The following is a 22,389-nucleotide window of genomic DNA, read 5'->3' as shown; positions in this document are numbered from 1 at the left end:
TAACATGCCCCTCGAGAATTTCATGGACGCGAACTTATCAACAAGTGTATCCATTTAAAGTTGGAGCTTCTCCAACGTCAATTGGTTCAGGAAGAGCTGCAAGTCGTCCAACGATGGGTTGACAATAGCCTTGAAATTCTCCAGTTTCTCCTCCAAAATCGCTAAATCCACCACTTCTTCCTTCTTCTCAATCAATTGTTGAAGATTTTCCTCGGCTATAACTAGGCATTTTTTCAAGGCCTCATAGATTTTGAGGAGTTGCACATTGTTCTGAAGACAATCTTGCACGTTGTTCCAGAGTTGTTGGTTTTTACATGATAGTGTCGTATCATCGACGATGTCTTGGATGTTTTCCAACGTAATGTTGGGAGAACCCTCGATAATTTCGTCCATTGAACAATAAGCCAACCATTGAATGTCTTGTCTCTGCAAAGCTGTAGAATCGGAAGACTGCAAATTTGAGATGGGCAGACTCAGAGCCTCTCTTGTTGTTTGACTGCGTTGCTCGGAGCCTGACAATAACAACCCTAAAAGAATTAATTACTTAAAAACATCCCTTTTTCATTTTTCTTTTCCATTTTTCATCCGGGTTAGCTTAGGCTGCGTTTGTTTGCAAGGTGGGGGTGAGAAAAAAGAGTCTGGATCCTCACCCCAACGTCGGGGGAGCACAGACTGCTTCCCGACGGCTTTCCAACTACACAAATATGTGGGGTCCACAGGTGAAAAATTCTTTCAAAAGCACCACAACTTTCTCATCCCAAGCAATCAAACAATTTATAGAGAAAAAGCAAAAAAAAATTTATTTTTCCAAGAATTTTCCTACCCATTTTTTCCCACCCCATCTTTATTCTTGCAAACGAATGCAGCCTATTATGCGTACCTGAAGTTATCGTGTTTATTCTTGTTTCCATCCAGCTCGATGCAGTATTCCATAGATGATCCACACCTGCACAAGAAAAAACGTTTTTAGAGTTGTGGAACTTAGCGAGCCTCACCACTATTGACAGAAAAAAAAAAAAAAAAAAAAAAGTAAAAAATGCAAAAGTCACTAGAACACGTAAAGAGCGAAGAAAAGAGACACAGCGGAGAAGGAAGTGTGAAACATGAAAGAGAATGGATTGATGAAAGCCAGCAACAAAGAAGTGATTGGATAAGATATTCAAACTCAATTAGAAAGAGACAGATTCAATCAGCTTTCAAGAGATTAAAGGCAAAAAGCTGCTTCTGCATGCCATTTTTCAAAGGAAAGAAGGAAGACGAATAAGTTCTAGTAAATCGATTTGAATGAAGTGGGGGAAGAAGAAGGGAACTCAAATCGGTTGGAGCGAGAGAGACCAAGGTTGAAGATACTGGGAAGAACTAAATCCTGGTACTTGGAAGGCACTCCCCACCTCCGGCCACCAACAACGGTGCACTGTATGTGCTTCACCACCACCAGCCATCAGTCCACTAGGTTAGGAATGCTCTAATCATCAACAGTCAAGTTTAGGAACCAATCGGAAGCTAAGAAAGACAATATCTACAATTTTTATCTATAAAACGTAGAGAAACAACAAGGCTGAATAGAAGGGAATAAATAAGAAACCTGCAAACATGGTTTTCCCCAGAAGAAAGAAAAACAGAATGGAAGAACCCTTTTCTAGTAGTGGTAAGAAGGAGGATTAATTGAGAAAACAGAGAAGCTCTAGAGTTGGTTCTTATGGTCGACTTTACCTTGGCTTCCAAGATTTTATAGACAATGTGAGATGGTCGAGTTATCGGCTTCAGGCGTGAAAAGAGGATTAACGGAGGAGATGTGTTGCTACTGTTGCTACTGCGGTGGTGAAAGTTGGGGACGAACGTAAGTTTGTGACGGACATGGTGATGAGTCATAACATTTTTCTTTCTTTCTAGAGGTAGGGAATGCGGGAGTGATCCCCCAGTAGTACACTTACAGAACATGTGGGGTCTACAGGTAAAAAAATAAAAAAATTTATCTTCCAGAAAACTTTTGAAATGACTTGAAGCTGGTCAAAAAATTCCAAAGAGGATAAAATGGGGTAGGCTTCTAGATCTATTCAAAATTTAATTTATTTCTCTCTCTCCTATACTTAAGTCTCTATTATTCTTATTCAAACCCTCAAAAAGTATTTAATAGTGTCCAGTACGAGTGCTCACTGGTACAATTACAAATCATGTAAGACCCACAAATATAAAATAATAAAATATAAAAATAAGAAAAAAATTTCATCACCTAAACCCTGTGGACCCTGCTATAATTTGTGTTCAATGACCATCAGAGGTAATCCGAATTCATGGAATGGTGGTGACCTAGGAGAGGCCAAAAAAACCAGAAAACTTTGGAAATGACCTGAAGATGATCAAAGAATTCCAAAGAGAATAAAATGGGATAGGCTTCTAGATCTTTTCAAAATTTAGTTTATCTCTCTCCTATACTTAGTTGTCTATTTATTCTTATTCAACCCTCAAAAGGAATTTATTTTTATTCTACTCCCAAAAGCTTTGCTTCTAATTTTCCAACAAAAGTAAACTTTGGGGGAAACTTTTTATTTAATCAATTGAAGAAAAAAAAAAAAAAGTAAAGTATAATTTGATTATTTTAAAATATCAAACAAGAAATAGAGGTAATTATCAACACGTTCAAAGTTCTTCTTATGAAAAAAAGGCCTAGAAGGTAAGAATGCGTCACTTCTTGCATATGAAAAAATGAAGGAAAAAATATCCTCAGTTGTGCACAGCAGTGCATATATATACTAAATGATTGAGAAAGTACAGTAAATACAAGAAAATGAACCAATTTATTTGAATTTGATGTAATCACATATCCAATTTTTCACAATCAACTTGTTGAAAACTATGGACCAGTTCCTAACTGAATTTTATGTGACAATTGAATCAAAAAAGTTGCAAGTTGAAAGGGTAAAATGGTATTAAAATCCAAAACCAGCGAAATGTTTGTTTTTTATTCTGTTGTGTAATATGGGAGAAATGTTTTTTATTTGGTAATAATACGAGCAAAATCAGTACATACGAAATTTCTCCTTCATCTTCTCGAAGACTTGTTCTGCAATAATGGCCCCATTACCGTCTGCTCGCTTTATCTCTAAGTGGGCCTTCAGATAGAACCTAGCACCCCTTAAAAGCTTCTACAATGAAATCATCAAACTTAATGGCTATAGCTGCCTCAGTCTTGGCTAAGGATGTCAATTGTGTATCAAAACTATTTAACCATACCGAACCACGCCATCTAAATTAATTTTTCTCACTTCTTTCTTATACTTAGCCTCTATTTATTCTTATTTTACTTTCAAAAGATTCATTTCTAATTCTCCAACAAAAGTGATCTATTACTTTCTCCACTACTGTGATATGATATGACATACGAAAAGAAAAAAAAAAAAGAAGTTAACATGATATGACATACGAAAAAATGAAGTGCATCATGAGAAGATTCTATTGAAGTGCGTCATGAGAAGATTCTATTTGTTTGGATAACGAGGACCCAATGCGTTGAAAGCTACTGTGGCGTTTTTGACTGATCTGGATCATCTCTCCGATGAGGAGCACGTACTTGGTGGCTGTCAACCACGTATTTAGAGGTCCTACATGATTAGAATAATAGAATTTTCTTTTATGTTTTATTATTTTTTTTACTTGTAAACCTCACATACTCTTCTTTAGCAAACAATATATCATAAAGACTTTTTTCATTTTGTCTACTAATTTATATGTGAAGTAAAGAAGGCACATATCATAAAACTTCCTATCAGCATAATTTTGTTTAATTAGGTTCAATTTTGGTCATAGAATGATCCATATTCAAATTAAGTACCATATATATATACTAGTAAAAAATATATGTGCAAATGCACGTAGTGATATATGGGAAAAAATAAAAATTGAAGTAACTATAAATTTGAAAAAATAAATGATAAATAATCATATTAAACATTATTTTATTTTATGACTTTCGAAGTCATTAATTTATATTTATAACATTAGTTATTCAATTCTTAAAGTTATTGATTAACTTAAATAATAGTAGCTCATTAGTGTCATTCTAATGCTTAGGTATTCTTTTTCTTTATAATGTATAAATTTTTTTGACTTTAATATCTAAGAGGTATTCCAAGTGCGTAATGATTTACATTAAATGGCTTTTCACCAAATAGTAAACAAGATATATAAAGCAAGCATCATTGAAATTCTTTTGATGTTTTATATTATGATCGAAAATCTTTGAGGTTTATGTATTCTTTTGGATATGTTTTTATTTTTTTATTTTATTTTCTTCGTTATTCATTTTTAACATAAATACTTTTAAAGTTCAAACAGTTCGACTATAAAATCTAAGAGGTGCTAACATTGGAGAGTTTTGTACCAATAGAAAATAAAATATATAACACCAGCAATCAATTCCTAATTATGGCAATTCTTTGGTTTGTTAAGATTGGATTTTTATTTAAAAAATAGAAAATGAAGAATAACATAAATAAAGCAATAAAATTTACCAATTTTAGAAAGAGTGACAGGGTTTCTTAAATTGCATGACAATTTATTAAATTTCTTCTTCTGAAAATTTCAAATTCACTAATCAAATTTCACTTTCATATGGATAATTTATAATTTAAGTGTCATATTTATAGAGGTTTGGTAAATTTGTTAATTTTTCTCTTTTTTTTGGAGCCGAAGTTTGTGCGTACCTAGATTAAATCCTCCTGGTGTAGCTTTATACATATACAGCAATGTTTCACCCTTAACCACAAGAAGAGTCGAACTCTTGACCTTGTAGTATGAGTTTCTAAATCTTGGAGATCACCTACATCAGTGGACATTTTCTTCCTTAGTTTTTGCACATAAATTTTAATTGAGAATAGTGCTGGCCAGATCATGTGAGACAAATCATTGATAATGTTGGGCGGCTTGAGATAAGTTCCATATGCATGCATAGATGATTTCTAACATGGTACATGATTATATTGAGTCCCTGGAAAAGGAATTGAGTAATGCAATTTAATAAGACATATGTAAGAAATAAATCACTTCAAGAGATTCATTAGTCTAAACGGAATTATTTTGTGGCATTGTTATGCACAAATTCAAAAGTTATCAATTTATGCAAATACAAGAAATTAGATATACAAAATTAAATTAAAATCATTGGATATTCAATCTTTGATTTTTTTCTAAGAGGGAAATGAAAATCATTACGTCTATCGAACAGAAAATTATTGCCTTGTATCTTCAACCATGATTAGAATAAGTTGTTATTGTAACAAAAGATGAGTAATTATTAGATAATCTCAAGCACTAAAATGCATTACCAATCAGATCAATTGTTATACCATCTCTCACAATAATATTTAAAATGCAGGCACCTAAGTCTAAGAGCGATTACACAATCTCTCGCATCTCCACTTAATGCTACCATGTGGAAGGTAATGATACTCATGATGAGTTTATTTATTATTTTGTAAAGAGCATTGGTCACAAGAAAATGAAACAGAGTAACGTAAATCAATAGTTTTAAATATATCATAAAGCAAAAGAAGAACAATGTAATGTGTTCCCTTCATCGAATTCTTCTTTGGATTCTTGTTTATCAATTTTTTTTAAGGCGACATCAGGAATGTTGGGAGTATATTCCACAATGAAGAGTTTAATGCATCGAGAATGCCCATTTAAGGCAACAAAATAAAATGCTATTCGCAATCCATTTAAGGAGAGAACAAACTTTCATCAAAGTAGTCTGTTCAACAAGATGAGTAACTCATTTTGAATAAGAAGAGTCCAAAATCAAATTAAATAATCTAAAACTAACATTGTGAAAAGTAGGAACTTGGAGCGAAAAAATCAATACAAATAAGAAGAAAAAATGATAAGGACAGCAAAATCAAATTGGTCGGTTGGATTGATTTACTTGTCCACGATAATTCCGGAGATTAATATCAACTCCTGATTCAAGGAGAGAGAGACAATCTAAAGATTCAAAACAATTAAGCCATCGATGAGAGGAAACGATTGTAGTACCCATGAATTGAAGATATTAAGATTGACGTTGATACGAATACAACAGAGAAATAATATGTATATTACCTCAGGTGGCCTTAAGTTGCAGAATAATGGAGGGGAGAATTCCAAACACCAAAATTTGAATACTTCTCGTAGATTATATCCAATAAGGCCTTAGTTTCCTGAATATCCTCATCTCTCGCAATAGAAACCAATGCTCTCCGATAACAGATTTAGGGTTCCTGAATTTGAAAATGAAAAAACAAAAGTTAAGATCTAGCAGCAAGTTAGGGCTTCAAGATCTTCTTCTTCTTCTTCTTCTTCTTCTTCTTCTTCTTCTTCTTCTTTTTTTTTTTTTTTTTTTTTGTGATTTGAGGTTCATCCGGGCCAGCTTGTGCGCACCACAATTGTATCCTCAGGGGAGCTTTAAACATTAATGCCGCCGAGTGGGTGCGAACCCAAGACCTCCCCTAGGGAAGGTAGAAGTTTCAACAGTAAGCAAGGTTGTAAGCGAATTCGTTGGATAGTGGAAGCCTAATAACAATTGGAGGAGAGTTGGATTTCCAATTGTAGTAGTGGAGTTATTTTTTTTTATTTTTTTTTTTTGGATTTTGGATTTTAGATTTTAGATAAGAGGAATGAGGTTTGTAAGGCAACAATCTATCAAGAATATTCGGATAATTGTAAGTTAAAAAAAAAAGAAAAAGAAAAGAATCCCATATAAGGATTTTGGCTTTACAAAAAGGAATATGGATTTTGTAAGAAAGGGAGAGAATTATATTATTTTTTTTACAATATAAAAATGAAAACTAAAATCGTGGGGATGGAGAAAATTCACCTTCTTGATTTGATTATCTTTTCTTAAAAAAGAAATAAAATAAAATAGTAATGTAATATCAAATAAGGAATTTTAGTTTCTTATTTTATTACTTTATTTATTAAGAGAGTACGAGATTGATCGTATTTTTATTTTACCAAAATAGAAAATATAAAATCGCTGAGGGAAAGATAGGATGTAGGAAGATTTTTTTTTTTAAATTTTTCTAAAGGTAATTAATTAGTAACTAAAATGTCAAAAATACTAATAGAATCTAAAATAAGGATTTTAGTTTCTTATTTCATTATTTTAATTATTAAGAGAATACGATTAATCGTATTTTTATTTTATCAAAAATATAAATTATTAAAATATTATTGTTTCTTCAAAAATTCAAATAGGAAAAAAAGAAACAAAATCGTTGAGTTAAAGATAGGACTTAGGAAGATAATTCAAAAGTATCCACTCAAAAGTAGGTAAAGAAATAATAGATAGTCCAAAATTGAAGGTACTTCAAAGAAAAATAAGGACAGAAAAAGATTTGCCTCAAAAACTCTCTTTTCTAGGAAAAACAATTTCGATTTAATTTTACGCATTTAAATAAATAAAATATATAAAAAAGATACCAATAATTTATGTGTAAAAAATAAAATGACAACAAAGCTAATACAAAAAAGATGACATTTAAATAAAGACAAAGGATACAACAATCAAGTGAAAGATTTGCGGAAAAAGAAGAGTAAATGCTTTTACAAAAAAGATGAAATTTAAATAAAGACAAAGCTACCTGCAGTACATGTTTTGGGTTTTGCTGTAAGGAGGTGACCTTAAGTATAGATGTAACTCTCTGAAGGTGTCCATGCGAGCTTATAAATAGAGGAGAAGTTTTGAACAAAAGTCTCACTTTGATTTTGGTGAAAAAACAGAAATTTTGTATTCTAAAATTAGAAAACTTTCCGTTTTATTTTTCTTCATTACTGTGCTTGTATACTACCTTCGTATCTCCTTTGCAAGTAGACTCGTTGGAGTGCAAGCCTTCGCGATCGAAGAAGTTGTTGTATATTGGAGGTGAGAATGTCAAGGTCAAACCCAATCTACACTAAAGGGGGCGTTCAAATACCTTAAGGAAAAGTATGATACGTACGCCTCAACTCACCCTGTTCGAGCTCGTGCGGATTCTGTTTCTGCTTTTCCTACTTCATTCGGATAAGTGGTTATGACATAAGGTATATTATTTTGTATACTGTCTCTCTTTGTCTGATATTGGTCTGTCTATACTGTGCCTCTAGTCTTCTAGTTTTAACACTTTTTCCCTTCATAAATAATATGTTTAATTTTCTCTCAAGGAAAATCCATTCTGTTTCTACTTTTCCTACTTCATTCGGGTAAGGTTATGACATAAGGTATATTATTTTGTATACTGTCTCGCTTTGTCTGATATTGGTCTGTATATCTGATATTGGTCTGTATATATTGTGCCTCTAGTCTTCTAGTTCTAACACTTTTTCCCCTTCATAAATAATATGGTTAATTTTCTCTCAAGGAAAATCCATTCTGTCTCCAATGTCTAACTACGTCTCCGATCTCCCCGACGAGTGCTTGGCTTATCTATTGACCGAAAATGTTTCTCTCTCGTCTGATGTCGTTGGCTTTGTGTTGAAGGTTAGAGCCAAAATTTTCTTGAAGATCCGCGTTCTTCCTGGGGACAGCTTGGATGTTCTTCTCCAAGTAATTGAAGTTGCAGAGGAAATCCACGCAGTCGTATGTCAAGATGTCATACACCAGACCAGGTTCCATTGCCTTCGTAGATTCACATGCACCGGCTCCACATAAGCACGGATCTATGGGAGATGAGGAACTTCATTTTTTCGTGAACAAGTTTAAATCTGAAATTTGGAATTGTGTTCAATTTTGGCTGTAGGGATTTCATTTTAGGAAGCAATGGTGGGGTTTTTGACCGACTTGGAGCACTATCCCAGATACATGCGAGCAAGCCATGGACGTCGCCGAGCTGGAAGAGAAAGATGTTTAAGGTGATCGTCGCCGTTCTTATTTCCACCGATAGCTGCACCGATTTATCGGTAAGACGCCGTTGGCCGGCGAGAAGATGGAGACGGTGAAGGAGAGGAGAGAGAATTGGGGAAATAAGTGCGTTTTTCAGATGAATTTTTATTCATCCGATTGGAATGATCCATGTGCCTAAAATTTAACGGGGGACTGGAGGGAATGGGAGGGTGTCAGTACTGGAGTGGATAAAAATTCGCAGCAGCCACCTTAATATCAACCAAGTTCTTCCTTATATCATTAGTTATAAGTATCATTGAGGCAAGTAGTTTCATCTCTACTTCCAACAGCATCCTCACAGTTAGTCTGTCCAAAATGAATCAAACCATTTATAGAAAGATGCTCCATACCATCCTGAAATAAGTGCTGCCGTTACGAATAACACACGAGGCGACACTTAGAAAAATAGTGCCAATAAGATAATAACAATGACCAAAGAAAATTCCACAAAAACAAAAGAGTGATGAAAGATATAACTTTTAACATGGCCCTTGAGAATTTCACATACGCGAACTTATCAAAAAGTGCATTCATTTGATATTTGAGCTTCTCCAACGTCAATTGTTTCTGGAGGAGCTGCAAGTCGTCCAGCGATGGGTTGACAACAACCTTGAAATTCTCCAGTTTTTCCTCCAAAATTGCTAAATCCACCACTTTCTCTTCCTTCTCAATCAATTGTTGGAGATTGTGCTGGGCTATAATTAGGCATTTTCCAGAATTGTTGTTTTTTTTATATGATAGTGTCGTATCATCGGCGATGTGTTGGATGTTTTACAGCGATATGTTAGAAAAAACCCTCAGTAATTTACTAATTTACAATAAGCCAACCATTGAATGTCTTGACTCAGCGCCTCCATTAGTCTCACAGTGTTGCTCCGAGCCTGATAATAACAACCCAAAAAGAATTAATTACTTAAAAAAAAATATCGTGTTTATTCCTCTTTCCATCCACCATGCAGTTCTCCATAGATGCTCCACACCTATATAAGTTAAAATCCAACAGCTGAAATTAGTAAAATATAACAAAAGTGTTTAGAGTCGCGGCAATTAGCGAGCCTCACCACCATTGACAGAAAAGAATTTTTTTTTGCAAAAGTCACTAAAACACCTAAGGAGCGAAGAAAAGAGACAAAGCGGAGAAGGTAATGGATGAATGACAGCAACAAAGAAGTGATAGAAGAAAGAAGATATCCAAAGGTGACTCAAACTTTCAAGGGATTACAGGCAAGCTGCTTTTGCATGCCATATTTTTTCAAATGAAGGAAGACGAAGTTCTAGTAAATCGATTTGAATGAGTGTGGGAAGAAGGGAACTCAAATCGGTTGGAAGGAAACCCAGGTTGAAGATAGTGGAAAGAACTAAATCCTGGTACTAGGAAGGGAGCTGACTCCACCTCCACCGCCAGTAGTACTCCACTCCCAACCAAACAACACCACCACCACCACCACCACCCATCAGTCCACAAGGTTAGGAATATTGCTCTAATCATCATCAGTCAAGGTTAGGAACCAATCGAAAGCTAAGAAAGACAACATCTCATCTTAAAATAAAAAACCATGCACAGATGCAATAAAACGTAGAGGAACAACAAGGCTGAATATATAGAAGGAAATAAATAAGAAACCTGCAAACATAGTTTCCCAGAGAAGAAAGAAAAACAGAATGGAAGAACCCTTTTCTGGTAAGAACGAAGGATTGAGAAAACAAAGAAGCTCTAGAGTTGGTTCTGATGGTCGACTTTCCCTTGGCTTCCAAGATTTATAGACAATGGAGGTCGACTTCAGGTGTTAAAAGAGCATTGAGATAACGGAAAATGTGTTGCTAAGGGAGCATTGACATAACGGAAAATATCGCTTACCTTCCTTCTTAGTTGACTAAATGACACTTAGACCCTTTCTTAGCTGGATAATATCACTTATTTCACATCTTAGTTAGCATAGTTATCAAACACTTCCTTCTATTAATTTATTAAATTCTATATTTACCTTTTAAATTTTTAAAAATTCCAAATTACCCTCAATTAAAAATATTTTTTAATTTACATTTTAAATTACCTTTACTAGTTAAAATCTTAAAATATTCTTAGTTAATATTATTATTAAAATATAAAATACCTTCAATTATTTTAATAGTTAAAACCCTAAATTATCCTTAATTAATTTTTTTATTAAATTTTCAAAATGATCTTATGCTCTTTATCTATACATTTCTTTTTGAATAGAATAAAAGACAAAAAAAATCAATCAAAATAATTTAAACGTCTTTCTTAGGTTTGTTTCTTTTTCTTTCCTAATGAAAAAGTGCATCTAAATTAAAAGACATTGGGGGGTATTTGTGGGTCTTGGAATAAAATTAATTAATGTTAATTTAATATTTTAACTACAAAGATAATTAAAGGTATTTTGAGATTTTAATAATAATATTACTTAAAGATAATTTGAAATTTAAATTAAAATATTTTTTAATTTAAGATAGTTTGGAATTTTAGAAAAACATTTAACGGTAAAGTTAGAACTTAATGGAAAAAAACTATCAAAAGAGAAGCATTTGATAACTTTCCTATGTAAGAGAGGAGATAAGTGATATTTTCCATCTAAAAGGGCCTGAATGCCATTTGGTCAATTAAGTGGAGAAGTAAGTGATATTTACCCTATTTATTTTCATTCTACTCTCAAAAGTTTTATTTCTAATTCTCCAACAAATGTGATTTTAGGGGGGGGAATTTTTATTTATTCAATTGAAAAGAACAAAAATAAAGTATAATGTGATTATTTTAAAATACCAAACTAATTTTTTTTTGGTGGAAATTAGAAATGAAACTTTTGGTGAAAAGATCCCCGTAAATAAAAATAATAAATAAATAAATATAAAAAAAATTTTAATTTATTTTAGAAAAAATATTAAGTAATATTATTACATTGTCTAATGTGTGATAGAATCTAATTAACGCATTCAAAGTTCATGACTCGGAGAATGGCGGTTCATAAAGAGAGAACAATAGGAGTGATTGGATTCGTTATTGTTCTCTCAAGGTCGGTACAAAAGTAAATAAATATATATTCATTAAAAATAATAAAAGAATATTCTTGATAGATTAGTTGTCTTAAAAATAATTCTCTTAATTGAATTCTTTGTATCTCAAAAAAAAAAAATAATAATAATAATAATTTAAAATTTTTCTTAAATTTGAATCTCTCGATTTCTATATCTATTTTTTTATCAGAATCTATTCATCTCCTTAAAAAAAATTTATTGTTGACCAAACAATTTCATTTTATTTTATTCAGTCTTTGTATTTTTTTAAATAATAATAGAATATGAGTTGAGATACGAATCTTTATATTTTGTAAGATATATATTTTTCTTAATAAAATAATGAAATACTGTACAATTGAGTAATTTTTTAAAAAACAATAAAAAAAATTAAAAAAATATATAAAATCATATCCAAATGAACATCTAAGCATTAGAATGATATACATAACAACTTTATTGTTATTTAGGTTAAGCAATACCATTAAGAATAAAATGTATGATGTTATAGATATCAATTAATTATTTTGAAATTCATAGATAAATTACTGTTTAGTATGATGGTCTTCTTATCTATTTTTTTCAAATTTATATTTCACTATTTTTCTTTCATTTTTTTTCTCATATATAGTTGCACATGCATTTGCACGTATAAATTTTCACTATATATATATATATATATATATATATATATATATATATATATATATATATATATATATATATATATATATATATATATATATATATATATATATATATATATATATATATATATATAAAAAGTCCTCTTATCAAATTAACTTTATACCACAATAATTTCAATATAAGTCCTCTTAAAGTCCTATTATAGTTCTTTTTTTCTATTTTAGTTAAACTTCAAAGTTATAATTCATAATAAAAAATAAAAATAAAAAGGCTTGAAGCACCTAATATAAATATTGAAATACATTATATTTTGTAATTGAAGAATTTGAAAAATCATTCAACTAATTAAAACTAAATAGTATAATTTAATTCGTATTGTTATGACATTAGAAATAAAAATTTACCTGAGATTTTCTTCTTATAGGTTAATAGTATTTCAATTTCCTTCAGTTTGTCAATCATATTCTTCAAAAAATGATAAATTGAAAATCATTGTGTTGAATTATAACTAAATACAATAGCCGCAAACATTTTGATTATTAATGTGATTTTTGTATGATTATTTATTATCCTCAATCATGCATAATCTATTTCTTAAAAAAAAAAATTAAGAAACACTTCAAAACATTTCGCAAAAAATGATGGACACTTCAAAAAGATATCAACTTGACAAAAACAACTAAAGAAATCTTTTAAATTTTCACAATGATATACTCCTATTAGCAAATTTCATTAAGTCATCCTTAAATAATCTCATTATTCATATACTACTATTAATCTCTTGTTATTTTACAATGTTGCCCCAAAAAAGATTGAATCATTAATTTCATCTTGTTGATTTATTTTTAATTCTTCATTTTATATTATAAGATCTAGAACAATACAACTAATGTATATTTGTCATTTATTTTATCTAATTAATATTTCTAATGAAAAAAAGGAAGTCATTGCCAATTTGGCATAGTTTTTGGGTATTATGTTGTTCGCCAATTATCTTGGAGTGTCCCTAAAGTTTTTCCAATAAATATCATGCATAGTGTATAAATAAAGTAGTTCAAAATTACTAAGGAACAATAAAAAAGAAATGATATACTTTTAAAATGTCTCACGTGATTAGCATTTATCGCAATTTTAAACAATTTTTTTTGTGTTAATTTAATTCATTACTTCACATTATACAATTCAAAATATTATTTGCTTTCATAATACATCTAACAACCTCATAACTAATGTCATATATTATTATTTTATTTAATTAGTTTATTTGGTTGAGAGCTGATCCAATTTAGTTTCGACAAGTTTTATCGAATGATCAAATACTATAGGCAGAGTATTATGATTTTAGAAATTTGAGGATGTAATCGTGGTGCGCTCAAGCTGGCCCGGATGAACCACATAAAAAAATGCAAAAAAAGAAGAAGTTAAATTTGGCCAAAAAAAAGAATACTATAGACAGAGTATTATGATATTAGAAATTTTGTACACAAATTTGAAAACTAATTAATTACTATATATATAATAAGTATAATTTGAAAGCACAAATAACATTATAATTTATAATATTCGATTCATCCTTTAGAAAACTGCTATTAGAATTAATCCCCTCATTTTGATGGAAGAGAGACAAACCTCTCCGATATGAGATATTTCTGTAACAACTCCACCAGTAATTAAAAATTTTTTATTATTATTTTTTGCATTAAAAAAAAAAAAAGAAAGAAAGAAAGAAAGAAAGAAGGAGAAGAAGAAAGAAAAAGAAAAAGAAGAAGACGACGACTTCGGTTCTTCTTCATTCTACACAAGTCAAGCGATAGGAGACATTCACAACCCCAGTTCACTCGCCAGATATTAGATTCGTCACTGTAGAACCGTATCTTCTTGACTTCGTTATTTACTTTTCAACTTTATTTGTTCTCCTAAAATATTTTATACAAATGAATACTTGACACAAGGGGTTTGTGTTCATCTAAGCTCCGTCTCCTACCTAGATATATCAAGGACTTTTCAAGTCATTTTGAATAAGGCTACTAATTGATGAATTGAAGAGGTACATGACATGGGTATGGAAAGTCTGAGAAGGTAATGGAAGAAGAATTTGATGCAGTTGTGGTAGCCACAGTTCATTATTCTCAGCTTTGGTTGCCCACAATTAAAGGTAACATGTCTTTCTCAGTTTTACGCAACCATTAAAGAATTGATGCATGGAAAAGGATGCACAGCCACATTTACAGGGTTCCAGAGCCATTCAGGAATGAGATTACAAATCATCCATTAGTTTTTTCTCTTTTCCTTGTTTTGGCTAATGAAAGCATTCTCCCTGAGATTGTGTTTTGATCAGCATTTTATTCTTTTGCTGTCAATGTTGATCAATAGATTATCATCTTAAATTTAGAACTGAATGTATTAACGAAGAGTTCTCATTTTATGGGTTGTGCTGGTGATTGGAAATTCAATGAGTGGACAAAATCTATCAATACAACTTGTTGAAATAGCCAAAGAAATTCATCTCAGTGCAAAATCCCTGAAAATTTCAAGGGGCTTAGCTAAAGTAACAAACAAATATGACAACTAGCACCTACATACATAGATAGGTACTCCCTCACTCTGTTTGCTTCCATTTAAGAACAGTGTAAAGGAAAAATCTCCAGGAACTACACTTGCTTGCCCTGACTACATTTCCATTGAAGGAAAACTGTAATCAGAGAAAATTGGATATGCTGAGATGAGTTCAATTTGTTGATGGCTCTTGGGTAATTGCAGATTCCATCATTTACTGTACTGGGTAACTATCATATTGACTATAATGGGGTTTCTCTCACTATAACAGTCAGTAAAATGTATCATCCAAACTTAAACATAGCTAACTCCTTCAGACTATGGGGAAGAGAAAAGACGCAAGAATTGTATTAATATGAATTTGATTATATGAGCATGCATTCCCACCATCACTTGTCCTTCTCTCTAATTTGTTGGCATGCCCAGGAAGGTAAATATCATTACCTGTGAAGTGTGAACTGTGTGTTTTCAATCTCAACCTATACTAAAATGGGAGATCTAAACCATGCATCACTAAGGAGAAGTCATTGACAAATTCTCTTTCGACTTTGAATAAATAGATCATAGGCTTCCCTTTCTTTGAATCACAATCAAAATGAATTGCTCAACTCATGTGCAGGAAAAGAACACTGCCATCTTAGGATGAAATGATGCATTCCATCAAGGAATTTTGTCACTCAAGGGAAGTTGCAGGCATTGCCAAAGCACAATACACATGATATTTGGTGACTTTGAGGTAACCAATTCTCTCCTGTTTATTCATTCTTTGGTTTTGGTTCTTGCAAGGACAATGCTTGATACCTAACAAACCGGGTGGATATACATGTGAGTACACACCTCTATATACAATTTCTTATTGATAAAAAATTGTTTTGATAAAGTCTGAAGCAGTGAATCATTAGTTCAATGAGTAGAGCACTTGGAACATAAGCATCTTACAAGAGGATGGTGGTGCAAATCCACCAAGATTCTTTTGATTCAATTACGTATTTAGATTGCACTTCGGTACAAAGAACAGAAACTAGAACAATGAAGGCGAGAAACTAATGTCTAGACATACTTCCTAATTTTCAATGAAGGGATTCATTTCAGTTCTTGTTTTATGGGTAAACCAAAGATGCTAGAATTTCGAATTACACTGATACTTTGTTAGGAACCCAATGGCAGCAGGGTTATCTTTCCTTTAGAATCACTTGCAATTAGACCTTAGATTGGATTAGTTCAGCCCAGAATAGAACAAAACAGCAAGTACAGATTATTAGATTATAGTGTTAACAGAAACCAAGTAACACCACCTTGCCTATGAGAAGCCAGTACTCTCCTGCAAGTCTCCTTGCCCAAACCCAATTCTAAGAAATCTCCCCTCTCTCTTCCCCCCCCCCCCCCCCCAAACAAAAACATCAGAAGCAACTAACTCCCTGACTCCCAGTAAGACCATGTAACTGACAGCAAAATTAGTTTCATTCATTGGTTGGCCCTGCTGCTGTGATGGTTCTTTCTGGTGTAGACTCGAGTCAGGGGCCTAACATACTTCAGGAATAATCAGCCAATTTGCAGGGCTTGAATCACCACCAACTGTTCCTTGAATACCACAAAAGAGGAAGCATGCTATATTTTCACTCAAGAAAGGATCCAAAGAAATTCTTTAACTTCTTAAATCTTTTCTCCAATTATGCTTATGGCAAGTGTTTTCACAAATTCTAAACCTGACCACAACTTGTTAATATGCAGCATCAATAACTCTTCTACATATTAAAAACTGCCTCATTCCAATGGGATCCACCATAAAATTTCTCTCTAACCTGGTTAGGGTCCATAAGATACATCAGCCATGCAGTGTGCCCAGTATATCATCATCTCTATACAGATGGTACTCTTTTATCACCTGAGTTTACTGTTGTAGTCTCCCTCTTTTACAACAATAGGAATAAGTTTCCCATCCTTATCATGATATCCAGGATCCACCGCAACAACTCTACCAAGTTCAGCTTGGATGTTTTCTCAGGAAGCAAAATTCTGGCCTCTGTTTTTTATGGAGGAACGGTTTTCTCCACCAACACACGATTCAAAGAGACCATTACTGGACTGATGAAGATGTATGGCTCATCTTCTGAACCAGAAACTCTTTCCCTTCTAATGCCGTAATCAGCAACTCCACCAAGAGACAAGGTCTTTTACTTGATGTTACTTGAATCTATGATGATCTCTTTCAGATTGCAGTGGCTTTTGATCTTACTAATGTTAATGAAGTCCCAAATCCACCTACAAATACCCCTTGTACTGAACAAAGACAGCAGGAATTATTTCAAAGTTTCTTGCTCATTGCTCATGTGTATGGCATTGAAATGCCAAGGTTCTTTGAAAGAAAAAAAAACATTGAGAAACCGGTTCATAAGCATTGCAGCTTCTGTGGTGAAAATACTGCAGAGAATTTCTTCAATGAAGTTCACAACATGGAGGACTTTTGACTATGCACTGAGTCCTTACTTGAAATAATGGGGAAGGGATTTCCCCCCCCCCCCTTCACAATCTTCTTTGCTCTCTAACTTCAACGAAAAAACATTAATCTAAGATTTTAATAAAAATCCTCCACACCATATGAAGACCAAAAGGCCTGGGCTTGGATCACCTTTGCCAAAATCAACTCCTACAACTGACAATCAATCCAGCCTTTGGAATCATTAGGTCAGTGAGAATAAAAAGAATCAAAGTAATCCCTCTGTAACACCTACACCTTGCATGCCGCAAGCTGAACTATCAGAAAATAGTATTTCTAATCTAACCATTTTCCATCAGTAGAAATATTGCTAATTCAGTTCCTAAGGAGAAATCTGCATGTGGATTAGCAGAACCAGGTTCACTGAAACAGAGAAACAGGACTATTCAAGGACAAAACTGATAAAACAGAGAAGTCATAATGATGTGACTATCTGATCCAATGATCTTTCTCTGTTGAACAAGTCTGGCAAATCTCTCAATGGCTAGATGGTAACTTGAGTTAGGAAACAAGTGGCAGTACTAAAACAAGTTAGATCAAAAAATGAAATGAAGCCAAACAAATCAGAATTTTAGAGAACGGATAAAAATGAACTACAGTACAGATACAGAAAAATGGATGCAAAGAATCCAACATTGCTCAACCAGAAACATAAAATCCTACTAAGCATTGCTGAAATCTTACCATCTACAGCTTTCTTACAAATTCAGAACTAGCATACCTGTGTGACTGAGACACAACAGTGTCATACTCAAAAATCCACAATGCCTAAATGGAGAATTAGTCAAGTGCAACACTTGAGAGTACAACTGAAAATTGTCCGGCAAACATGAAATGCTAAGAAATTATTAGCAAACTATAGAACTTAAAACCTTGGTCACTAGTCTCAATTGACAACATTAATACTGTTCTTCAAAACATACAAATGTGATTTCAGACACCTAAGACACTTAAAAGAAGGACGAACCTTGAACACAACTCAAATGCTTATCAACTAGTATCATGTATGAGGCTTTATATACGCAATTTCTGCTCTTGGTGAGGCTCTACCTTATGAATTGACGCAACCAGTCCCAAAAAGTAGTAGTGTCCATATACGTGATTTCCACTCTTGGATAGGCTTTTCTGAATTGCATTAACTCGTAAGAGAAGTTGAACACTGCGTTAGTGCCTGTCTTTGGAAGTCTAATTTTCATTTTCTCGAGCGCTGGGGAATTGGCAAGAATAAATTGAACAAGTGCCAACTCAATATCCGTGCCACGGACATTGAAGAGATGTACAATCCGGAGTCTATTGAATGAAGACACTAACTCTAACCGATATCTTGCTTCTTCCAGATTTAGGAGAGGTTTATGACCATGCCAGAGCTGGAAGATTAAATAAGTTAATGAGAAGAAAGAGCAATGAAAAAACAAAAAGGAAAAAGGATAGTGCTGCTAGATGTAAGTTACCGAGATGCCAACATAATCCAAATTAGGGCAGCTGGTAAGTAAACATTTAGCAACTGAAATCTGTTTCATATCATCTGCATTTAAGTGGAATGTGATGCTCCTCAAGTGAACATATGTAGATGGGCTCCTGCTTGCCACATTACTATCGGCTAGGGCCTACAATAGAATGCAAGCAGAAGTAAACATAAAAGATTTTTAACAAATTACAGAGTGAATATGAAAACCACATGTTCTATTACCTTCATATAATGGCCTTCCAAGCAGAGCACTTGAGCACTAAGTAGAGAGCCCAGAAACTTACTAAAATTGAAGGTTGCCAGTTGGTCAGGGGGAGGCACAGATGATGCAGTGAAAATCGCACGAACTAAACCGCTTAAATTATTGAGGTATACAACAATGAACCCTCCACGTACAGTCAAGAACCTGAGTTGTGGATTGCTGATCTCCAAATAAGTAACACCATCAATGTCATTCAATTTTAAACTTTCTAGTGCAGGGCATGAAGAAATCAAACATTTCAGTGATGTATTACAGACTGTAACACTTCGAAAATCCAGACTTCTAAGACGGCTAAGGCTATTGAATGATGATGAAGGAGGTATGATTACTTTGCAGTGAACCAGTTGAAGACAAATCAAATGATTAAAGGAGAACAAGCACAGAGGAACAATATGACGATGAGGGGAGTTTTTAGAAATCTCTAGTTTAAATTCTTTCAAAGAACTACTAGACAATGAGAGGTAAAGAATCCAACTGTTAATCTCCGGGCAGGCTTGCAAATGCGAACTAGAGATAATTAATGTCTGAATTGGACCTTTATGAATTAGGAGAACCTGATTGATAATTCTCACAAGCCTAGCATGAGCCTTTAAACCACTGAAACCTGGTATACATTCATCATTGAATATGAGATGAGGCACTGAGGTCCATCTGTATCTCCAGTTAGTTGCTAGAACACTGGTCCTCACCACATCTCTGATTAATATACGCAAAAATATGTTTTCTATTATATCTTCTGGAAGATCACTCAATCTGCAAGTGAAAGTATGACAAAGATAAATATTAGGAAACTGAAACCAGAGTTCTAATATGATAAAAGACAACATCAAACCAATGAAAGCTTCTGCTACTCTTAGCATCAAAACAGCTATTGCAAGTATAATAGAAATTCAAATTATTAAAAAATAGACCCATCTCTCTCTGTTATGCTTCATCCAGCTTGAATATGGAATCCCATTAAAACTAGAAGAAGAAGCATAAACAGAAAGAACCCTGAAGCCTGCCAGAGAGACTTACAAAGAATTGATAGGCGGCATTCTTCATGCAATATATCACAGAAAAGAGATTATTTTGGTTCGAGTAGTAGTTGTAAGCGAAAAAGATCTCAGTTTTTCAGTTTGTGCTAGTGATAGCACTACTAATGGGAAGCAATTAATCCTTCAAAACCCAAAGAAACCTGATGCGGAAAATGTAACTCCAACAATCAATTCGGCACAAGGCATAAGATTTTATACTAAGCTTTGTAAAGCTAAAATTACAAAGACTTCTAATTTAAGAATTAAGACCAACTTTGCTAACCGAGAAACCCTTTCAAACTAGGAAACTAGAATCCTAGAAATTCGAAAATATTTAAAATAAAAAATAAACCAAGACAGATTCTAAATTAAACTGTTCCTTCTTATTTAAACTAAAAAAATTAAAAAAGAAAAAAGAAAAACAAAAATTAAACCAGGTGAATGATTTAAACGATATAGGCCCATTTCCTACTTATCTCGCTTAAACTTGGACCAAAGCCCATTTAAATAGCCCATGCCACACTATATGGCCATGGCCGTTACTTTTCGTTTTAGGTTGGTTTATTTGGTTCAGTTTCAATTTGCATTATTTTATATGTTTTTCTGTTTAAAACTATTCTTGCCATAACTAGGGCCAAGGATGAACTTGGGATTACCGATTACTCTTTGACCTGCCAGGTCCGTCTCTGGTTTTCTTGGATACGGTAATCTAGTCGTTTCCGTTGGTGTTAGTCGTTTCCGTTGGTGTCCTGTTCTGTGATGGAGGGTCCCTAACAATCTGAATCCTTTAGAGTCTAAGAGAGATGAGAACCTCGGTTCTCAAGCATTCAGATAGTGAAGGTTCAAAGAATTTGGTGGGGGTTGCAATAAATCTCTTAAAGAAAAGACCACAGATGATCTTCTTATTATTCTCACAATAGGTCAATTAGGGTTTGAGATCCAAATCTGAATATCAAAATTGGACAACGGCTGAAACTTGTATATATATATATATATATAGGTAAATAAAAGAGGCGATACAGTAGCGGCGACCTAGCGCCCACTACGCAATGTTCAAACTTTTTAGCTAGTGCGACCTATGCAAGCATTAGCCCTGTGTACTACCAGCGCAAGCACTAGCCCCATCAGCAAAGCCCCACCAAAGACCTAGTATAGTCCACAGAAACATTAGCTGAAACTTGTACTTAAAACACCCAAAAAGTGTTGCAACCAAGGTTAAGTTGAAGTCCAATCCTTGGGCATTGAGAGGGAAGACTAAGTATATGTTGGAGTCGGATTACGGAAATTAAGAGGACATATTCTGTTTTCAATAAGATTGTAATTGCAGAATTTCAAAAGCTAGGGTTTTCTGAATTTTCAAGCTTTATAGGATTAGGGTTAGGGTTACGGTAGGGGAAGGGATGCTATAGTCCTAAGACTGATTGTATAGAGGATGGGGGTTTAATAGAAAATTGTATAGAGGATGGGGGTTTAATAGAAAATTGGGGAATTCTGCGGCAAGGAGAAAAGAAGAATAGAAAGGGAGCTGGTTGATGTAATTAAGAATCTTTAATAATTGAATCAAAAGAGGCGGCGGAATACTTTATTTTGGCCAATGGGTGGTTCAATGGACATAAAGGCTTCTTATTTGGGGTTTGTTGATGTTAATGGATTTACATATTTTTTTCGATGAATTAAATGGGCTTAGTTTTTAGGCCCATTATGGAGAGGGGAGGGTATAGCTAGTGAACAACATTTGTAGTAAAGTTCAGCATTTAATTTAGACTAGGAAACTTAGGCTCTTTTTTGTATCAATTCTCATTCTCTATTATGCCTATTTAAAAGAAATAAGTACAAGAATTCATTATTGGTCTAGAATGAAAAATGATTGGGTGAATTTTGTCAAAAATAAATTATGGAATGAAAAATAAGTTTGGTGTCAAAATAAAAAATTGTTAGTAAATAGTAGTGAGCAAGTGATAAAAGAGGAAAAAAGTATGGTTTTTATTAAAAAGAAAATATTGACTATTTTACCCT

General features: G+C 33.2%; 1 pseudogene; it reads left to right on the top strand.

The window, feature by feature from the left end:
• Positions 1 to 8,392: 8,392 nt before the first annotated feature.
• Positions 8,393 to 15,859, top strand: LOC149008321 (flavin-containing monooxygenase FMO GS-OX-like 9; annotated as a pseudogene).
• The last annotated feature ends 6,530 nt before the right edge of the window (positions 15,860 to 22,389 follow it).

The sequence above is a fragment of the Hakea prostrata genome, chromosome 8, assembly GCF_041222555.1.
Source record: "Hakea prostrata isolate BN-2017 chromosome 8, UWA_Hpros_2, whole genome shotgun sequence".
NCBI lineage: Eukaryota > Viridiplantae > Streptophyta > Magnoliopsida > Proteales > Proteaceae > Hakea > Hakea prostrata.
The sequence above is the reverse complement of the archived record's forward strand: the minus strand, read 5'-3'. Positions and strand labels throughout refer to the sequence as shown.